We start from the raw sequence: 15988 nt of genomic DNA on the forward strand, positions 1-15988 counted from the left end.
AAAAAGGATCGACTCAGGTAACGAGTACAGTCTATGCAGCAAGGGAATTTTATGGGACATAGCTGTGGTTTTGGGAACTGTCCTTTTAGGATACAGAAGGACTCCCCTATACAGAGCATAGACTCATCCAGGACAGGTGAGAATGTTATTTTATCTCATTACTGCTGTTTATTGTATAGCTTACATGTTTAAATAAGTACTTTTACAAATGAGTGACCAGCTCCGTGATATTAGTTGTTTAGTTACAATGGTACATCTAAGACATTTGTGCTCAAAGCACAAGTCGCTGAACATAGTGGATTTGTGCTTTGTTATATTCCAGTCAGTCTGCTATGGTTTAGTTTTGGTTCACTGGAAAATAGAATTGAGTTATAGATCAAGGTTAAGGGGCAGTGCTGCTACACAACCTTTTTTTATAATTTCAATTAAATGTAACATATCGCTGTAATTTTTCACTTATTATGGGCAAATAATATAATAGCTGTTTGTGCTGGGACAGCAAAACATTTGGGAATAAACGCTAATAGGGAAATAAAAACATTGATCAAAACTGAATGTTATAACAGTGTAATAGAGAGGAAGCAAAAAGTAGAACAACCCTAGAATGATAAAAAAAAAAAAAAATAACCTCGTAATGTCCTGTATGGAAAGTATGAAGAGGGGGATATTTATCAACTAGGACCTTTTATATTTAAGTTTATATTAGATGTGTATAAGCATATTTCACTCAGCATGTATCCAGAATACAACCATGCCATAATGTGTGTATGTGTTGGGGCTGACAAATAATGGATCATCAAATTGGATGCCCATGTACTGCAAGTTCAGTGTCCAGTCAGTTCACACTGATAATTAATAAAAGAGTATAAGAATTTTATTTTTTCATCCAGGTTGTGACATAGCCATTATACTTTGTGTGGCACTCCTTATAAACCCCCCCCCTCCCCCCTTCCCCCCTTCCTCACACGGGCAGGTGGACCTCAATTGGAGGCCTAGGTTTCCATGGATGAACCAGCCCCATCTGGGTATAATAAGGGCACATTTTATTATAGATTAGTTTAGGAGTGGTATTTTATTACTAATGGGCTTATAAGTGGCAAATTACTATTAAATGAGCATATAATGTGCTTTATCTGCTGAGGGGTATATGAGTGGCATTTCATCTGATAGGCAGCTCGGACGGTGTAATGGATAGCATTATTGCCTCCAGGGCTGTTTGTAGCTAATTTGGCTCCCAGTGCATGATTTAAAAATGCATCCCCCCCAAAATCAAAATTCAAAAATGCGCGCCACCCCACAGATCTAAAAAACACAAATTTGCTCCTGGCGAGGGGGTATGGCCTTGCTAAAATGGGCGTGACCCCACAGGAAAAGACTACCTTAAACCCCAGTTTTTGACCCTGTACCAACAGACCTTGCCCACCACAGGGAGAAAAAAAATTCCTCCATATTAAGCCCCACACAGTAATGCCCCTTGCACCATATTATGCCACACAACGCAATGCCCGTGATACATTATGCCCTACAGTAAAGCTTCCCAATCCCAAGGGTTTCATGCGCTGGGTGTCATGCTTGTTGCCAGGGCTAATGCTCGTTGCCAGGGGTGTGTAATGCTCGTTGCCAGGGGTAATGCTCATTGTCAGGGCTCAGAGGTAATGCTAGTTGCCAGTGGTGTGTAATGCCAGTGGCGGATCCAGGGGGGGGGCACTCAGGCCCGTGCCCCCCCCTGTCATTTGTGTCCCCATCCCCCCCCCCCCAGCTTGTGTCACTGAGACACGCTGCCGCTCAGTCCAGCGGCAGCGTGTCTCAGCTGTCAGGAGGAGAGCGCGGCTATCTGGCGGTGTGTTGTGGACTTCAAACCAGCCGCCGGTTCGTGAGCCAATCAGAGCTCGCGGACCGGCAGCCAATCAGGAGCCGCCGGTCCGCGAGCTCTGATTGGCTCACGAACTGGCGGCTAGTTTGAAGTCCTACACGCCGCCAGACATAGCCGCGCTCTCCTCCTGACACCCTCAGAGCCGGCAGAGAAGCAGCAGCAGCAGCGGTAAGCAGCTGCAGAACTGCTGTGGGGGCATTTGTTTACCTGGCACTGTGAGGGCAATTGTTTACCTGGCACTGTGGGGGCATTTGTATATCTGACACTGTGGGGGCATTTTTGGATCTGGCACTGTAGGGGCATTTTTGGATCTGGCACTGTAGGGGCATTTTTGGATCTGGCACTGTAGGGGCATTTTTGGATCTGGCACCGTGGGGGCATTTTGGGATCTGGCACTGTGGGGGCATTTGTGGATCTGGCACTGTGGGGGCATTTTTGGATCTGGCACTGTGGGGGCATTTTGTGGATCTGGCACTGTGGAGGCAATTGTGGATCTGGCACTGTGGGTGCAATTGTGGATTTGGCACTGCACTATTGGGGGCATATGTCTGTGTATCACGTCTCATTTTAATTGGCCACACTCACTAAATGACTGCGGGCATTACTACAGGCAACAGTACTACTGGGGGCAATACGGGCATTGCATAAGGGGCACCACTACTATGGGGTCTATATAAGGGGCACTACCAGTACAGTGGACATTGCATAATGAGCGCTACAACTGTGGGCATTGTATAAGAAGCGCCACCTAACATGCACCGAAGCCGCACGCAAATGTACTTCCCCTTCCATGGTGCCCCCCCTATCATTTTCTTCTGGATCCGCCCCTGTGTAATGCCAGGGGTGCCATGGGTTTGTAATGCCAGGGGTGTGTAATGCCAGGCCAGGGGTGTGTCATGCTTGTTGTCAGGGCTGTGTACAGCCCCACACAGCTTGCCAGCTGCTCCTCTTCTCCTCCACCTCCCTGCCATAGATCTCTGCTCTGGGGGCGGAGTTTAGTGAAATGACGCGTTGCATCGTGACATCATGATGCAAACGCGTCATTCCGTGAAACAGCGCTTCAGAGCGGAGTACTAATGACAGGGAGGAGGGTGAGCAGTGACAGGACATTGAAAAGTGCAGCGGCGGGGTGTGATTACACGGCAGGCCCGCCTCTGGAAACGGCACTGACTGCCTCACAGCACTGAGGTCATGGGTTCAATTCCCATCATGGCCCTAAATGTGGGGAGTTTGTATATTCTCCCTGTGCTTGCATGGGTTTTCTCCGGGTACTCCAGTTTCCTCACACAATCCAAAAAGATACTGATACAATTGGTACAGTAAATTGGCTCCCAACAAAATTAACTCTAGCATAAATGTGAGTGCGTGTGTATATGGTAGGGAATATATAAATTGTAAGCTCCACTGCAGCAGGGACTGATGTGAATGGCCAAATGTTCTCCGTAAAGCTTCGGAATATGTGTGTGCTGTATAAATAACTGGTAATAAATAAAATAGGCACATGAGTGGAATTGATCTACGTTAGATGAGTGGCTTTTGTCTTCTTATCAGTGCATGAGCTGCAAATAATGAACCAGTGGCAAAATACTGTTGATAACCATAAGAGTGGTATATTACAGTACTACCGGAGTGCATATTATTGGAATAGTTCTACAAATGGACATATTACTGGTATATTAAAAAGTCACATATAAATCCGTACAACATGAACTTACCATGTTAAACAATTGAATTCCATATCAATTCTGTCATATACTATGATACTTATTCACAAGCGTCCAACAAAAGAAAATCAGGACCTACTCTATCTATACATGTGTGTAGTATGTATATATATATATATATATATATATATATATATATATATATATATATATATGGCTTACCACACTATCCCTTTAAACTGGGACGCTCATGGATTCTAAAGGTTCTGTGGCTGATAACAACCAGGTGAAAGTCAGCCACAGAACATGTTTTATTCATTAGTGTCCCGGTTTAAAGGGATAGCATAGTAAGCCTACATATATGGATTATCATGGGTATAGAATAGGAAATTTTCTTACTCTATGTAGCTACATACAAATGGGACTATTGAGGTTTTATTATATACTGTAGGGCAGGCATTCCCAATCTTGGTCCTCAAGGCACACTAAGAGTGCAGGTTTTTGTGAAATCCAGGCTTCAGCACAGATGGTTACATCGAAATAACTGAGGAACTAATTAAATCACCTGTGCTCAAGCATGCATATCACTAAAAGACCTGTTAGTGTGCCTTGAGGACTGAGGTAGGGAATGCCTGCTGTAGTGTCTACTAGATAATATGGTTGCGGCTGAAATGGGGGAGTGGCCTCAGGAGAAGTGGCTGTGGTCTTGGGTGGAGAGCATGGTCTTTCACCGCAATCACAGTTTTCTTAATTTTGGGGGCGTGCATATTAATCTGTATGCCACCGAGGTGCCTGACGGCCGATACGGGCAGGGAGGGGGGGAGTGACGGGGGGAGTGAAGTTTCTTCACTCTCCACCCCACCCCCCCGTCACCCGGCCCCATAGCCCTGCATGCTAATATGGACGTGATTGTCCATATTGGCCTGCATGTATAAGCGACCCTGCACCAACGATCAACGAGCGCGGGCCGTGCATCGTTCATCGTTGGTGCTTACACACTGAAAGATATGAATAATATCTCGTTCATTAATGAACAAGATATCGTTCATATCTTTCAGTGAAATTGCCTAAAGTGTAGGGCCTATAACCCTCCCTGCACTGATAGATGCTATGCACATGCGCATGGCATCTATTCAGTGATCACCTGCTGCTTTGCAGTGCAGAGCAGCGGTGATCACTGGCTCTCCCAACCTGCACCCGCCCGCGGGACACTGCAACCCGCGGGAGGGACATCGGGACAGTGTCCAATTAGCGGGACTGTCCCACTGTATTCGGGACAGTTGGAAGGTATGTATTATAGGTAGTATAAGTTTATATGAGAACATAAAACTGATCAAGCACCACTGTCTCTGGCAATAGGATCTGTGTACACATATATATATAACACTGTATTCCCATTATGTTTTATATATTGGCACTTTTGTTTGGTGTACTTGTGATGCATTACAAAGTTCTGCTCACTACTGGCTTCACATTTGCTAAAGTCTAATGCTAGGCATACATTGTCATAAAAAATGTGCATCAGACAGACACTTTATCTGACCCACTGATACCAGCAGATATGGCCATACACTGTGAGATAGGGAAGTGTCGCTGAGAAGGGGGGAAGCTGGTACAAATTATCATCTCCTGGATGATTTCAGCATGTCTGCTCTTTAGTAAATACAAAATACAAAATATCAAAATAGATTTGGGTGTTGTGTGTTCAAACTGAAATCTAAATTGCAGTGTAAAAATAAAGCAGCCAGTATTTACCCTGCACAGAAACAAAATAACCCACCCAAATGTAACTCTCTCTGCAAATGTTATATCTGCCCCCCTCCCCCCTGCAGTGTACATGGTTTTGCCCAACTGCTAATAAATTTACTGCTGCGATCATCTCTGAATTACCCCCTATGTTTTCTACTGATATGGACTATGTATATATTGCAGCGTGTGTATGCGGCTTTACTCTCACTAAAATGGAGGCAACACATCTCTGTTTTGGGAAATGATCGTCACTGCCCCCAAACAGCAACGGACTGTCAATCACTCTGGGGTAGAAATGTTTCTGCCATTTTCTCCACTTGTAATTCAAAAAGGGAGGCAGTGGATCTCTGCACTGGATGTACATGAGAAAATGTAACCCGTAGTCAATGTATGTATACATCTCAGGCAGTGTACTGAGGTTGTGTTAAAAAAAAAAGAGGAAGATATATATGTATATATATATAGAGAGATATATATATATAGGTGGCGCTCCCTAGGGCAGGGTTTTTCAAACTCGTACCTCAAAGCACACCAACAGTCCACGTTTTACGGATACCCACGATTGAGCACATATGGGCCCTCATTCCGAGTCGTTCGCTCGGTATATTTCATCGCATCGCAGTAAAATTCCGCTTAGTACGCATGCGCAATATTCGCACTGCGACTGCGCCAAGTAATTTAACAATGAAGATAGTATTTTTACTCACGGCTTTTTCTTCGCTCCGGCGATCGTAATGTGATTGACAGGAAATGGGTGTTACTGGGCGGAAACACGGCGTTTCAGGGGCGTGTGGTTAAAAACGCTACCGTTTCCGGAAAAAACGCAGGAGTGGCCGGAGAAACGGAGGAGTGTCTGGGCGAACGCTGGGTGTGTTTATGACGTCAAACCAGGAACGACAAGCACTGAACTGATCGCAGATGCCGAGTAAGTCTGAAGCTACTCTGAAACTGCTAAGTAGTTTGTAATCGCAATATTGCGAATACATCGGTCGCAATTTTAAGAAGCTAAGATTCACTCCCAGTAGGCGGCGGCTTAGCGTGTGTAACTCTGCTAAAATCGCCTTGCGAGCGATCAACTCGGAATGAGGGCCATGGTGAAATAAAAATGACTGAAGTAACAATTAAGGGCCTTATTCAGATTTGTTAGCAAACCAAAAAGCACACTAATGGGCAAAACAATACTGTACTGCAGGTGGGGCAGTTGTAACATGTGCAGAGAGATTTAGTTTTGCCCATTAGTGTGCTTTTTTGGTTTGCTAACAAACCTGATAATCCCCTAAGCCAGTCAAGCATGGATATCCTTAAAACTTGGACTGCTAGGGCATTTGAAGACTGAGTTTGGGAAACACTGCCCTAGAATCTGTGGCAAATTTCCCATTAGGCATGTGAGGCACGTGCCTAGGGACGACACTTGTTTGGGGGTGGCACCTGGATGCTTGTGTTGGTACTGTCAGCTAAAAAATAAGCAGTAACTGCAAAATATATCCACTGTACCATATGCCATCATGAATGTAGTGTAAATGGGTAGGACATGTACATACTGCCCTAATAAGCTGTTCTATTTAGTAAATATGTATACATAATAAAAATAAAATAAATGTCATAGTTAGTGGCTTTTCATTATTCTATTAAATTGGCTATAATTAAATGAGGGCTTATAGCCAATCATTGAAAATAATAAAATTAGGCGAAGGGGGGGGGGGGGGGGGGGGGGGGCTGTTACTGTTGTGCCTAGGGGCGCCCTCACCCCTAAATCCGTCCCTGCCAAGAATGAGTGTACAGTATGGATTCACATTAAATTACTTTTATTATGTATGGCATAACTCCAACACAACTTTAAACATACAAACATCATACATATATATTGAAAACTGGTGTATGTTCCGCCCAGATGCACAGGTGAGGAAGATGTGTCCATGTGTTGGCACAGAGAAAAATATACGTTATGGTAAGAACTTACCGTTGATAAAGCTATTTCTCCTAAGTCCACAGGCTCACCAGGATACATTGGGATATGATGGAGCAACAGCGGATTTGCACCAAACGGTCAAAGCTTTTCGGCCTCCCAGCATGCAACGGGCCCGTCCATTTATCCCCGCCTCCTGGCTCAGGCAAATCAGTTGTTTTCCAAAGCTCAAGGCAGGAGCATCATGTAGAGCCCTAATCAGGCAAAAAGAACACACATGCACACCCTTCCGTACAAGAAGGAAGAGGTTAGTGAGTAAAGGATCCTCAAATCAGGTGCGTAATGGATCCTTAAATCAGGTGCGTCAGGGTGGGATCCCTGTGGAACCTGTGGACTTAGGAGAAATACCGTTATCAACGGTAAGTTCTTACCATAATGTATATTGCTACTGCAGGGTCCATATGGTCCATTGGGATGTCCCAAAGCAATTTAGTGGTGGGGACGCTCCTGATTGTACAGGAGAATCCTTCACCCGAATTCAGCGTCTTGAGACGCAAAGGTATCAATAGCATAATGTCTAATGAATGTGTTAATGGAAGACCAGGTGGCTGCCTTACATATAACAAGGAGATCAGCTTGAGAATATGCTTCTGAAATCGTCATCCGAAGCCATCTTGCCAGTGTCTGCTTATCAGCAGGCCATCCTCTCTTATAAATCCGTAGAGAACAAACAGAGAATCTGTCTTTCTGATAGCACTGGTACGATCTACGTAGATCCTTCAGGCACGGACTACGTCCAATGATGCATCTCCTGTAGAAAGGTCCGGCCCTTGAAAAGCCGGGACTACAATTTCTTCGTTAAGGTGGAATTTAGACACCACCATAGGAAGATACCCAGATTTAGTTCTAAGAACTGCTCTATCTGGATAAAAAATCAGAAATGGAGGACGACATAACAATGCGCCTAAATCTGAAACTCTTCTAGCTGAAGCCATGGCCAATAGAAAGAGAACTTTAGCCGTCAACCATTTAAAATCCACTTTTTTAAGTGCTTCAAATGGGGAAGCTTGAAGGGCCTTTAGAACTAAACTTAGGTCTCAAGGCACTGTAGGAGGAACAAAAGGAGGTTCAATGTGCAGCACTCCCTGGAAAAAAGTGCGCACATCCTGTAGGTTGGCAATTTTCTTTTGGAACCATACAGTCAGTGCTGACATTTGCACTCTCAAGGAAGCCACCCTTAAACCTTTATCCATTCCTGCCTGAAGGAATGCTAGGATTCTGGAAACTCTGAAAGACCTGGGGTCAAATTTCCGTTCACTGCACCATTGAATATACACTTGCTGTATTCGGTGATAAATACGAGCTGAGATATTTTTCCTTGCTCTGAGCATTGCATGAATTACCTGTTGTGAGAATCCTCTTGACTTCAGGATAGAGGTCTCAAGAGCCACGCCGTCAAAGACAGTCGATCCAGATGTCTGTGATAACAAGGCCCCTGAATCAGTAGATCTGGATGTTGAGGGAGTAGGAATGGAGCATCCATCGACATCCTCTGCAGATCTGTGTACCAATGTCTTCTGGGCCAAGCAGGAGCTATTAGTATAACGGCACCTTTTCCTTGTTTTACCTTTCTCACAACCCTGGGTAACAGAGCAATGGGAGGAAACACATAGGCCAGATGAAAGTCCCATCTCACCGACAGGGCATCCACAAAGATTGCTTCGGGATCCTTTGTTCTTGATCCGTATGCGGAAACCTTGTGATTCTGACGGGATGCCATGAGATCTATCTCTGGCAACCCCCATCTGTCGACCAAGGTCTGGAAGACATGGGTGTAGAGCCCATTCGTTTGCATGAATGGTGTGCCGACTGAGAAAATCCGCTTCCCAGTTTAGGACTCCTGGAACGTACACTGTGGACACGGCTGGAAGATGACGTTCTGCCCACTTTAATGTGCATCTTACCTCCTTCATTGCATTCTGGCTGCGAGTTCCTCCCTGATGGTTGAGGTATGCTATTGCCGTCGCATTGTCCAAGCGGATTTGGACTGGTTTCCCCTGAAGGATGTCCTTTTGCCTGAATTAATGCCATGTATATGGCTCGGAGTTCTAATATATTTATTGGCAGGCAACTATCTTCTTTGGTCCACTGCCCCTGGAAGCAATTTCTTCCTGACACTGCTCCCCAGCCCTGAAGGCTGGCATCCATTGTCAGAATTTCCCAATCTGATATCCAAAAGGGTCTCCCTTTGTCCAGAAGGGATGTCTGTAGCCACCAGGCTAATGACCACCTTACTTCCAGAGTACGGACCATAGTCTGCATTTTTATTGTCTGATGAAAACCATTCCATTTGGTAAGGATCAGATGTTGCAGAGGCCTTGCGTGAAACTGGGCATACTCTACTATGTTGAATGTTGACACCATCAATCCCCTCACCAGCATTGCTGCGTGAACGGATACCTTTCGAGTGTGTAGAAGCTCCTGAATCCTTAACTGAAGTTTGGCTATTTTGTTCAGAGGTAAAGTTACTCTCTGAAGGCTCGAATCCAATACAGCCCCCAAGTGAGTCATCCGCTGTAACAGAAACCATAGACGATTTTGCCCAATTTATGAGCCAACTGTGCTTCTGCAGACACTTTATTGTCTGTTGCAGATGACACAGAAGCAATTCCCGAGACTGTGCCAGGATTAAAAGATTGTCAAGGTATGGAAAAATTCTCATCCCCTGCTGACGGAGATACAGTAAGCTGCCATTATCACCATAATTTTGGTAAATACTCTGGGGGCTGTCGCCAATCCGAATCGTAGAGCCTGAAACTAAAAATGCTGTTGGAGGATAGCGAACCTGAGATAGCGCTGATGGGACAGGGTTATAGGAACATGTAGGTAAGCATCCTGGATATCCAGGGACACCATAAAATCCCCTCGCTCCATGGCCAAAATGATGGAACGTAAAGGTTCCATATGAAAATGAGGTACCCAAATGTATTTGTTCAGCATTTTTAGATTGAGCATGGCCCGGAAAGACCCATTTGGCTTCTGGACTAGAAACAGGTTGGAGTAGAAACCCTGTCTTCATTGTGCAGGAGGAACTGGAATGATTACTTCTGACTGAAGCAATTTCTGAACCGCCTTTTGCAAAGCTCTGGCCTTCTTCTCTACCAAACACGGCCTGGTCCAAAAAAAAAAACTTTGAGGAGGGCTTTTCTTGAAAGCAAACGCATAACCGTGAGATAATGCTTCTTGCTCCCAGGCATCTGTTGTAGACTGGTGCCAGATCTGTGCAAAATGAAGAAGTCGGCCTCCCACCCTGAGGTCCCCCAGGTGGAGGCCCGCACCATCAGGCTGATGGCTTATCTTCCATTTTAGAAGCCGGACCTCTGGTAGCCCAATGCTTTTAGTCTTACCAGACCTGTTGTATTGGAACTGTTTACCATCACCTTTTCCTTTTCCTTGAGACTGAAAGGGACAAAAAGCTGGGATTTTAGGCTTGAATTTGTAAGTGGAAGGAAACTTTTCTTTCTTGGAGTCTGCTTCTGACTCCAAAATACTGGTTAACTCTTTACCAAAGAGAAGATCTCCAGTAAAAGGTAAAGACTCCAAAACTTTCTTGGATTCTGAATCAGCTTTCCAAGTGTGTAGCCAAACTGCTCTGTGAGCGGCTACTGCTAAAGCTGATGCTTTAGAGGCAATAGTACCCATATCCAAAGCTGCCTCTTCTAAGTATATTGCAGCTTGTTTGAGATGTGCAACATGGGATTTTTGTTCTCTAGATGTCATTGAAGTATCCCCCTCCAATGCATCCGCCCAGGCAGCCACTGCCTTAGCCATCCAGGCTCAGTGGCAAACACAGGATCTGCATGGGGGAGGGTTCCAGAAATGGGTGGAGCCAAGCACAGGGGTGGAGACTGAGGTGACCCACTATATGCTGGGTCCGTAAAACTAGTGTGTGTGTGTGTGTGTATGTGTGTGTATATATATATATATATACAGGTTGAGTATCCCTTATCCAAAATGCTTGGGACAAGAGGTATTTTGGATATGGGATTTTTCCGTATTTTGGAATAATTGCATACCATAATGAGATATCATGGTGATGGGACCTAAATCTAAGCACAGAATGCATTTATGTTACATATACACCTTATACACACAGCCTGAAGGTCATTTTAGACAATATTTTTTATAACTTTGCACATTAAACAAAGTGTGTCTACATTCACACAATTCATTAATGTTTCATTTACACCTTATACACACAGCCTAAAGGTCATTTAATACAATATTTTTAATAACTTTGTGTATTAAACAAAGTTTGTGTACATTGAGCCATCAAAAAACAAAGGTTTCACTATCTCACTCTCACTCAAAAAAGTCCGTATTTCGGAATATTCCGTATTTCGGAATATATGGATATGGGATACTCAACCTGTATATATATATACACACACTGTCTGTATGTATGTATATATATATATATATATATATATATATATATATATGTATATATACATGTACATACATATAAACACACACAAGCACACATATATATATATATATGTGTGTGTGTGTATATATGTATATATATATATATAGAGAGAGAGAGAGCTATGTATATTATAAATGTACAGTATATATATATATATATATATATATATATATATATAGAATCACAAATGGCTGGCACTCGTGGAGACTTAAAAAAAAGACAAAGATGCAGTAGCTTTAAGTCAACGTTTCAGGGCTGTGCCCTTTTATCAAGACCAACTGTAAACAAGATACAAACAAACATTTATACTTTACCAATAACACCTCATGTGCAGACGACCGCCGCTCTCCGGGAGACCCGCTGACGTCATGGCGTGGTGTGAGTACAGTGTAAACCATCACCATGGAAACAAGTGTGAGGGAGCTGGAATGGGACAAACAGGATCAGCCAAGGGTGAACTGAGCGCACAGCGTTATACATAGCTAAATAGCCAGCTAAATGTCACAACTGAGGGCCTGAGCTGACGGGAGGCAGCCTCAGTTGTAGGGGCTGAGATGTACCGGAACCTGGGAGGTTGTATCAGACCCCTGGACATGTAAGTAACATAAATAATAACTGCCCAAAGGCGTGACCACGACAACTTGGATAAAAGTCAATGATGTTTATTATGACAACTCCGCAACACAGCAGCAGTAAAAGAAAACGTAAAAGTCAGCAAAGAATAAATACAGTTCCTGGGTACTACAGGATGGCAGGAGCCACAGGGCACTGGTAGTGTGAGATAGTTCTTATGATCTTCTAGATGGAAAGTCCTTACCAGGCCCGACTGTAGCAATGGAGATAACCCAGGATTGTGCCAGCTGGTGTTCCAGGAAAAGCTGGGTTGCTGAAGATAAAACAGCTGCTGTGGATACTGGCTGGAACCAGACTGTTGTTAGCACGGAGTGGATACTGGCTGGAACATGTTAAATAATAAATGAACTTGGGAACGATGAAATATGAACTGAAATGTAGAACTTGAGAGCGGAGAAATAATAATACCAGTGGAGAGTGGTAAAGTGTAGAAAGGACACCGGCCCTTTAAGGGAAGCTGTACTCTGCTGGAAGCTGAGCTGGAAGCAGGTAATGTTGTAGCTGGAAACAGATGAATCCACAATGGATTGGAGAGTCAGGCTACACCGCAGGTGGAATGCTGGTGCGGGTCTCTATGGTGGAAGTCTTGAGACAGGAGCTGGAACCTGGAAGACAATCACAGGAGAGAGACAAACAGGAACTAGGTTTGACAACCAAAGCACTGACGCCTTCCTTGCTCAGGCACAGTGTATTTATACCTGCAGCAAGGAAGGGATTGGCTAGGCAATTATGCAGATTATCAATACTGAGAACAGATTGGTGGAAATGATCAGCTGACAGAATCCAAGATGGCTGCGCCCATGCAGACACTTGGAGGGAAGTTTGGTTTGTAATCCATGTGGTAATGAAAACAGTAATGGCGGCGCCGGCCACCGGAGACAGGAGGCGCCAGGCTGACAGATGCACATCCAACCACGCGGACACAGCGGAGGCCGCGGCTGACGTAATCGCCACTCAGACACTCTGCATGCAGAAGTTCAGGGACGGCGGCGGCCGCGGGAGACGCCATGCCAGGTGTAATATGGCGTTTACTGTGACAGTGTCCCAGAGTGACAGGAGAGGATACAGGAATGTACACATCAGGATAACAGATGGGATCCGGTCCTGGAGCACTGAGCCAGCCTTAGGAGGCATCTGATGGGTAAGAAATGGCGTCCAGATACCCGGATCGTGACAGCACCCCCCCCTTTAGGAGTGGCCCCAGGACACTTCTTTGGCTTTTGAGGAAACTTGGAATGGAATCTCCGGACCAAGGCAGGAGCATGGACATCAGAAGCATTGGTCCATGAACGTTCCTCAGGACCATAACCCTTCCAGTCAATAAGATATTGTAGTTGACCGTAACGGTGACGTGAGTCCAGGATCTTGGTCACTTCATACTCAACGCCTCGTTGAGTTTGGACTTTCGGAGTTGGAGGAAGTGAGGAATGAAACCGATTCAAGATCAGCGGTTTCAACAGGGAAACATGGAATGTCCTGGGTATTTTTAAGAAGGGAGGCAACTGGAGTCTGTAAGCAACAGGATTGATGACTTGTTCAATCTTGAAAGGACCGATATAGCGAGGTGCAAACTTCATACTGGGAACTCTTAACCTCAAATTCTTCGTGGATAACCATACCCGATCACCCACCTTGAGAGCAGGAACTGCTCGACGCTTCTTATCCGCAAACTTCTTGTACCTGAACGATGCCTTGAGCAGAGCTGATCGTACGCTCTTCCAGATATTGGCAAACTGATGCAAGGTGATATCCACTGCGGGAACAGAAGTTGCTGGAAGCGGTTGGAACTCAGGGACTTTAGGGTGGAATCCAAAGTTAGTGAAGAATGGTGTTGAAGCAGATGAAGAATGATACTGGTTGTTATGACAGAACTCGGCCCAGGGAAGTAATTGAACCCAGTCATCTTGAGAGGAGGACACATAGATGCGGAGGAAGGCCTCCAAGTCCTGATTCACCCTCTCGGTTTGACCATTGGTCTGAGGATGGTAAGCCGTGGAAAACTTTAGCTTGACTTGGAGGACTTGACATAAACTTCGCCAGAATTTGGCTGTGAATTGAACTCCTCGATCAGAGATAATTTCTTCAGGAAGACCGTGGAGTCGGAAGATCTCTTGTATGAATACTTGAGCCAACTTGGAAGCTGACGGAAGACCGGTGAGAGGAATGAAGTGTGCCATCTTGGTGAACCGGTCAACTACCACCCAGATGGTATTGAACTTGTTGCACATGGGTAAGTCTGTAATGAAATCCATCGACAAGTGGGTCCATGGTCGACGGGGAACGGATAGTGGAACCAGTTGCCCCGCAGGCGACTGGCGGGATACTTTATGTTGGGCACACTTTGGGCAAGATGCAATAAACTCCAAGACGTCCTTTTTCAGAGTTGGCCACCAATAGGACCTAGAGATAAACTCCAGGGTTTTTTGGATACCTGTATGTCCGGCAAAACGGGAAGCATGGGCCCAATGCATGAGCTTCTTCCTTAGCATCGGTTTCACAAAACTTTTCCCTGATGGGGGCGTAGAGTCCATCCCTACCGTGGAGAATGCCAACGGATTTATAATAGGATGCTTGTCTGAAGACTCTGACTAATTTTCTTGCTCCCATGAGCGGGAAAGGGCATCGGCCTTGCGATTCTGAGAGCCCGGACAGAACTGGAGTTTAAAGTCGAACCTGGAAAAGAAAAGTGCCCATCTGGCCTGACAAGGGTTGAGACATTGTGCGCCTTTCAAATATAGAAGGTTCTTGTGGTCTGTAAGGATGGTGATTGAATGAGAAGCTCCCTCCAACAGATATCTCCACTCCTCTAGAGCGAGCTTGATGGCTAGCAACTCCTGGTCGCCAATGGCATAGTTGCGCTCCGCTGGGGAGAACTTCCGTGAGAAGAAACTGCAAGGATGTAAATGGCCATCTTTAGCCCTCTGAGATAACACCGCTCCTACTCCAATGGAGGAGGCATCCACCTCTAGGATGAAAGGAGAGTCGATGTCAGGCTGTTTCAGGACAGGCGCAGAGATGAACCTCTGTTTTAAAAGATGAAAAGCTTGCATGGCTTCTTCAGACCACTTGGACGGGTTAGCACCCTTCTTGGTGAAAGCAGTAATAGGCGCCACAATGGTGGAAAAGTCTCGTATAAACTTTCGGTAATAATTGGCGAACCCTAAGAACCTCTGGACCCCTTTGAGGGTTAAGGGTACCGGCCAATTCTGAATTGCTTGTAGTTTCTCAGGATCCATCTCTAGTCCGGAACCGGACACAATGTACCCTAGAAACGGAATGGACTTGACTTCAAAGACGCATTTCTCTAATTTGCAATAGAGATGATTGACACGGAGACGGGACAGAACCTCCTTTACCCAAAAACGATGTTCCTCTAAATTGTTGGCAAAAATGAGGATATCATCTAGATAGACCACGACATGACGGTATAGAATGTCTCTGAAGATCTCATTGACGAAATGCTGGAAGACAGCTGGAGCATTGCTCAATCCGAAGGGCATGACGAGGTACTCATAATGTCCGTCACGGGTGTTAAATGCGGTCTTCCACTCGTCACCCTCACGGATCCGGATGAGATTGTATGCACCTCGCAAGTCCAGCTTTGTAAAGATGGTAGCTCCGCTAACTCTGTCAAAGAGCTCAGTAATCAGGGGTAAAGGATAACGGTTCTTGAT

The 15988-nt window shown here is 45.1% G+C and overlaps 1 protein-coding gene across 2 annotated transcripts in view; it reads left to right on the forward strand.

Annotated features, from left to right (window-relative positions):
* The first annotated feature begins 8 nt into the window (after positions 1–8).
* The window catches only part of TMPRSS9 (transmembrane serine protease 9), a 316106-nt gene continuing 300126 nt past the window's right edge, over positions 9–15988 (forward strand). For both annotated transcript variants that reach the window (XM_063920081.1, XM_063920080.1), the window contains exon 1: positions 9–136. The gene's annotated coding sequence lies outside the window, so the exon portion shown is untranslated. The remainder of the gene's footprint in view (positions 137–15988) is intronic.

Source organism: Pseudophryne corroboree, chromosome 1, assembly GCF_028390025.1.
Source record: "Pseudophryne corroboree isolate aPseCor3 chromosome 1, aPseCor3.hap2, whole genome shotgun sequence".
In the NCBI taxonomy this organism is placed as follows: Eukaryota; Metazoa; Chordata; class Amphibia; order Anura; family Myobatrachidae; genus Pseudophryne; species Pseudophryne corroboree.